This window comes from Psammomys obesus, unplaced genomic scaffold, assembly GCF_907164565.1.
Source record: "Psammomys obesus unplaced genomic scaffold, mPsaObe1.curated_primary_1811, whole genome shotgun sequence".
Lineage (NCBI taxonomy): Eukaryota > Metazoa > Chordata > Mammalia > Rodentia > Muridae > Psammomys > Psammomys obesus.
In genome coordinates, this window is record NW_026592548.1 from 13,355,286 (window position 1) to 13,362,572 (window position 7,287).

Below are 7,287 nucleotides of genomic sequence, written 5' to 3' on the forward strand. Positions count from 1 at the left end.
GAGAAGGTCGGGAGATGAGGGTGGGATGGTTGCTGTGTGGTTTGTGGGTTGGGAATCCCCTGACCCGCTCTTCCCTTGAGTTAAACTGGCAGCCTTTACAGAATTCTGTGCAGAAGGGAGACATGATTTTGGAATAATCTAGGAAGAGATGACGAAGGCTTGGCTCCTCAGTGGAGGTAGAATAAAGAAGGTAAAGCTTAGACGGAGCTGGCAGCCGAAGGGTTTGCCAACGAACTAATGAAAACTGTTTGAAAGAAAATCATTTAAAATCTTAGAAATACAATGACAGGACTGCCATGTTCTAAGTAAAAAAAAGTTTATGGAAGGAGTGTGGCAGGGGAAGTACCCCAGGATCTGGGACATTAGCTATCATGAGAATAGGCTAAGTGTGTACTTCCATACAGAACTTCCTGTAAGTCAGAGAGGTCCTCTCTAGAAAGTCTTTTAGCTGTGACATTTTTGAGGTCATGAGTACAAACAAAAAGGAGAAGTCCAAAGCTCAAGTTCTGAATCATTTGCTGCATAATTTGGGGAGATGGCACATTAAAAAGAGGTTTAAAAGACATGACTGATAAGAGGAGAACATTCAGGGAAGTTCTGTGTTCCAAAAGCAAAGAGGAAAGGGAGGTTGTAATAGATTTTGCTATGACTGTGATAATATCTCCAGCAGAAAAAAATTAAGACACAAAATGTATTTTAGTTTCTTCTTTTGGAGATTTCATCTCATAGTTCATGGTGCCATTGATTCTGAGCCCATAGTGAAGCAAGACATTGTAGTGACATGAGCAAATGCCACCAGTTACTCACCTCAGAGAAAACAGGAATTAGAGCAGAGAAGTGATGGGCAAGAGGCATCACAAGATGAAGGGAGCTACTTCCACTCATCAGCCTCATCATCCACCATCCAACCTCCCAATAGTAGCCAATTCAGAATCAGCTCACTAAACTATTCATTATGTCAAATCCTCAGAGTACCTGTAAAACTCACATACACACAGCGGTAGTGGGGGGGGGAGGGGAGAAAGAGAAGGAGGGAGGGAAAGAGGAAGAGAGAGAGAACTAATATGCTAGGCATCCTTCAGTTCAATCTTGATGATCAAGATTAGCTGGCACAGAATGAAAGAAATGAAGAGAAAGAGTCAAAGGCATGAATTTATTTTTAAACAAAAATTATTTGTTCCTTCACAAACATTATTACACTATATCTACATATATATTTTGTACGTATACACATATATGTATATACATATTATATAAATCAGGTAATTTATCTAAATCTACTTTTATAGTTTTATTTTGAGCTCATCTGTCCAAATAAACATAATATGAGTAGCACACACCAGTTCAAAGCACATTTTGAAATTCAATTCCATTATTAATATTAAGAAGTTGGAAACCTAGCTAGCCACTCAGTACTAATGAAGGAGACTCTACAACCACTACTTTATGAAACCAGAATAATCCCCAACAAAAATCTATAAACATTTTTCCTTTTACCCACAGTAAAGTATAATCTACATCTCTCATCATGGGAACTTCTCTTTGCAAGAAACACTATAGAAAACAACAGCTAATGGAAATTCAGAGTTCTGGAGCCGAGCCAAGCCCCAATGGTTACATCTACAAAACACCTTTCACCTAAGGCTCAGAGAACATTCCAGAAGAGAGGGAGGAGAGATTATAAGATCATAGAGTTTGGGGAGATTGTGACTCCTCATAATATTAGAAACTAAACCCAGAAGGTCTCCCCAGATGTGAGCCGAATAAGTAAAGCGGATGGGAAAAGTCCGTGAGGCCTCCACTCTACACAAGAACCATAGACAACTGAGGAAAGCTGGGGGTGAGAGAAGTGTCTTTCCCAGGGAGGAGCACACCAGCTGGTCATCCAGGCCTAACCAGTAAGCCCCGGAAACATACGTACAGATAGCATTATATGGACTTAACAGGCTATAATTAGAAATACATGTGTGAATAGATTGACAGACGTGCAATAGCAATAGCAATTACTGAAAAAGGAGGCCATGAATTTGAAAGAAACTGGGAAGGATCTATGGGAGGGTTTGGAAGGAGGGAAAAAAGAGAAAGATTGTAATTATAATCTCAAAAATAATTCTTTAAAAGTGGAACTTAATCCACTTTAATGTTTAATATGGGGAAGTTAGAAGATAACAGAATAGTTAACATATTTATTGGTGCCGGCAATTGATACTGGTGGCTCCAGAAGAAGAGAATAAGCGGGGCCAGAGAAGAGAAGAGAAACTCACCTGCCTTCTACCTCTTACCAGATCATGACCTGCAAGTCTCTGAGCGTACTTGTGCTAAGCCGTTACCAGGTCAAAACTGTGAGCCAAGATAAGCATACCCATTCAGTGGTGCTGTGTTATTATCCACAAACCTAGACCAAGACAGTCATATGGAGCTAAACTGAAACATCCAAAAATGATAATCTTTACATTTAAAAATTATAGTGTAATTTTTATTCATAACATTGACAAAATTCTGTAGAAATGTCAAAATCCTTGACCTAATCTTTAGATTTTTTTTTTATCATAAGCACGTGTGTATATATTGTTTGCTTTTAGGGACAGTATAGGTTTTAAAGCTTGACACTGAAAAATTTTCAAATTCATAACCTATCACTTCTTTGTTTTTATTTAATTATTTGGTTTAGATTTTCAATACTGAATTTTTATCTCTACAGTTCTGTTATTAGTGTGGTTATTGAGAATATGAGCATTAAAATATTTGGAATATGCATTCTACTTTATAATATGGACTTTTTTTTATTTTTCTGCATCAATTTTGTAGTTTCATCCAAAACTTCACAACATGAACTGCTATCAGCCATTTGTTTCTGTGAAGTAAATACGCAGGGAAGAATAATATTTAAAACATGTGACTTACTTCCTCCAACCAGATCTTACCCATGAATAGTTCATACAAAGATGGATGACTTTATTAATAAGTCAAATGCTTAAGATACTCATGACCTGATAACCCTTCAATACCTAAGTTCTGATGGGGTATTTCAAATCTGAATGATAACAGGAGCCAGTTTTATCTAAGAAGCTGTTTTTATTATATATAGATTTTTATCTGAGTGAGAATATGAAAGGAACTTAGAGAATAAAGTAAAAAGAAATAACTTGACAAATATCCCACTAGTTTTAGCACATGATTGAATCAAACTGTATAAGGAGAAGCTAGGCTGAGCTATTGGGCAGTCCAGATTTTAGGGGATCCCCTGTTCCAAATTTCACCATAGATACACCACTTTTATGCCGGAAACAGAGGGAGTCTTCTTCCCCTTAGTGTCCAGCTTTTGGGTTATTTACACCAAATTTTCAGTGGAAAAGAAAGAGGATGTGGATAAAGCACTCAGAGTCCCAGAGAACAGTGCATGCCCACATGGCCCCTTTGCTATTAGCACAGATAATCCCTTCACCTATCCTTCCCTGGAACAACACATTCAACAGCCACTTTCAAGTGTAATGACCGTAAGATCCTAAGTTCCATGAAAATCCAAGTCTCAAATACTGTATTATGTGATACTGTACCAGACATACCCAGATACTTGATGAAATTATGACTTGGAATTCCAAATTACCTTGATTTAAAAAGTATTTTTAAAATGTGAAGATGTATAACTGGGTATGCATGCCTTCCAAGCTAGAACCATGCCAATCCTTTTGACTCTATAAAATTAAACAACACCTACCACATAAGTTAATGACTTAAAAACTTAAAAATGTTCTAGAAGTAATAGAACTTACAGTGTTTAAAGTGAATGGATCAGTCACAAATGTGAGGCCAAGACATGAAACAGAAAAAAGTATCCATGGATAATAAATCTAGTTGTTCCAGAAATGTTCAAGGAATTTACACACAATCAATTTATGAAAATAGTTTATTCATAAGTGCCTATTTCTTTTGTTGTTATTTATAGTGTTTATTTACAATCTTATTCAAGGCCTGAATGTTATTCTTTAAAAACAACAACACACACATAAAACCAACAAAAAGCAACAAAGTAGGGTATTTCCTTCTACTAATATCACATAGGAGGGTGATGTCCCCATGAGTTTTAAGTTCCTTTAGAGAAAATGCACATGCATACTCTTTCCCTGTAAGCAGCCTGGATATGATTTCCTTTTAACAGAGTGATTTCAGGCAAGAAGTGAAAATGTTTCAGAGGATGAATGAAGCAACAGGGTAAGGAAAACAGGACAAATGGCAAAATGTGCCTTAAAGGCAGGCTTAAAGACCTGCCCCTGAGGGTCTCCTGTCTGTACTTTGTTTACATACTGCTTGTGTTGTAGCTAAGTCAACAGCAGACTGTGTGTCTACTAACAATAGAATAAAAAAGTCAGTATAGATATATATTGATGATAAATAGATAATACAGGGTAGGTGGGTAAATAGATAAGTAGATGGATGATAGAGACAGGTTATAGATGCATAGATTAGGTAGATAGATAGATGATAGATTGATCGAAATATAGATTATAGATACATGATAAATAGATAGAAGGATAGATATACAGATAAATGATATATAGAGAAATAGATATATAACAGATACAAGTGAATATATGTATGTATATATGTATATATATATGTATGTGTATATATGTATGTATATATATATACACACACATACACACACACACACACACACACACACACACACACATATATATATATATATATATATATATATATATATATATATATATATATATATACATAAGGATGTTAGTTACAGATAAAGAAGATATAGAGAAAGAGAGATAGTAGGCTTGTTTTACCTAGGTGCTATAGTCTCCTAACTACATTCCAAGAGACCACAGAGATGTGAAATATCCCACATAGACACTAAATGACACTCTATGACATCTCTTGCGGTGGCCTTTGTAAATTTGCTTCCTGTTACTCTTTCTTGTTATTTCATCTCTAGCCATGCTTGCTACCTTACTGTTGCTCAACTGTGCCAGGTAAACTTCTACAGGAACTTTTTAGCTAGAGTCCCGTCTGACCTCATTGGTCTTCTTGAATAACTGTGTTTTGTTCTTTCTCATCAGATCTCTGCTGAAGTGGCATCTGTCTTTCCTTTATTTATGGATTTGTGCCTTATCTCTCTATTATCACTTATTAAAAATATTTCTTGAGAGGATTTCCCATGCATCTCTCTTACTATTTACCCCAATACACACACACACAAACACACACACACACACATACAGAGAGAGAGAACATGAAAGAGAGCTTGCACATGATCTATTGTTGGCAGTAACACAAAGGAACAGAAGTGAGAGAACTGAAGAAAGGAAAGGAAACAAATGAAGTTATTCTAACAGGACATCAAATGGGTGAAGGAGGTGGACGATTGTGTTCAATCTATTCAAAGGTCCATTGAAGAACTTTACATAAGGCTTTTCAGAATTTTCTACTTGAGTCATTGGCTCCTGTCTCCTATTCTTTTGCACTAGTACCTGGTGTGTTTAGTCAGGTAAAAAAAATAGCTAAAGAGATTCCAGAAGTTCTAAATAGTAGCCCTGCAGCAATATCTGACTACTCTATTTTTTAAGCTGGTTACTCAGGAATATCAGTGAGTATCAGTGGTTGAAACAGGAAAGTGAACTGAGAAAATAGCAGGTGATTTCAATAGCTTCAACTCTTCTGTCACTGAGACATAACACATAACTTTTAATGCAGAGACCAGCATCAAATTCTATATGCGCTAGGGACAGAAAAGTTGATAGAAAGTGTAAGGTTAATTCCTAGTCACTGAATTTTCTTCCAGGCTATAACTGACATGCACTACCCTTCTCTCCCCTACTCCTACTCAGCATCACCTTATTCGTCACATTGGTTAATCTAAATTCACCTGATGCATGAGAAGACCAACACTGTCCTCCTCAATGGGCTCAGAGCTTTTTCATTAGAATATCTCAATCGAAGCACCGTCTGTGCAATCCTCCCGTCTCTCTGATCACTGGAAGGCTTCTAGAGTGCTCCTGGCTTCTCCACTGGGTCTTTCCTGGCACTCTTATGCTACATCTCTTCATAGGGATTGTGTCTGTTATTCTAATCAACATGATTACTTCATTCTCTGGAAATGCCTAAGCAGTTGTCATAGTTTCAGGTTATAAATTACAGAACTCTGTAGCTAAGTGTGCACTTGTGCCTACAGAAAACTGCTGTCTTAATATAGCACAGCCTAACTGGAGAACTGAGAAGGACAAAGCCATGTATTCCAGAATATTGGATCAGAGCCAAAACAGAACTCTGACCCTCCCTACTATAGTGCTTAAACGGGTCCTGAGCTATGACACTAATAGGCTCCCTCATCATTTCCAGAGGCAGGCACTGCTGGGGATGAAATTATGCCTTCCTCTGTCATCTCTCCCGCACATGGATTAGTACATGGGCCACATCAGGCACACAACATATGTCTCAGACTGAGGGGGTGGGTGCTGTTCCAGTTTGCTTTCCTCCTGATGTAATAAATCCATGACCAAATCATGTTGGGCAGAAACTTGAGTAAGGAGGGACCTGGAGGCAGAAACTGAAACAGAGGCTGTGGAGGACTGGGTCTTACTGGTTTGCTCACCATTGCTTGCTCATCTTTCTGTAAAACAATGCAGGACCACATGCTGTGGGCGGCACCACCCCCAGTATTACACATCAATTACCAATTGTGAAAATTCCCTGTATACTTGCTTCTAGTTCAGTCTGGTAGAGGTAGTTCTTCAGCCAACATTCCCTTCTTCATAGATGTCTCTAGCTCTGTCAAGTTGGCAAAAAAATTAATCAATGTAGATGAATGAGTAGATCAAAATTGATGGATGGATTGATGGATGGATGGGTGGGTGGATTGATCCAATCAATCAATTGGTCTCTTTGCATTATCTGGAAACACTCAACATCCCAAGAGAAAGACTTAAATCCCTTATGAACTAGTACCTCACAAAATTAAGAATTTTTATGTATAAATTTGTTTAGTACATGTTAGGTCAAAAACTAAAATTAGGAACACTGAATAATTTACACATTCCTAATATATGTAAAATTAATCTACTATGATACAAATCATAGTTATTTACTTTAATGTACCAATAAATGTTTTATGTAGCAATAAAGAGGTACTCACTCACTTATTTTCCTTTATTCTATACAATAATGAATTCTGTACAAAAAAAACTTTGTTAAGAAATGCTGTGTTCAACAATAAATTGTAAAACCCCTGCTCCTCCAGATTAAATATATTATAAAATATTTAAAGTG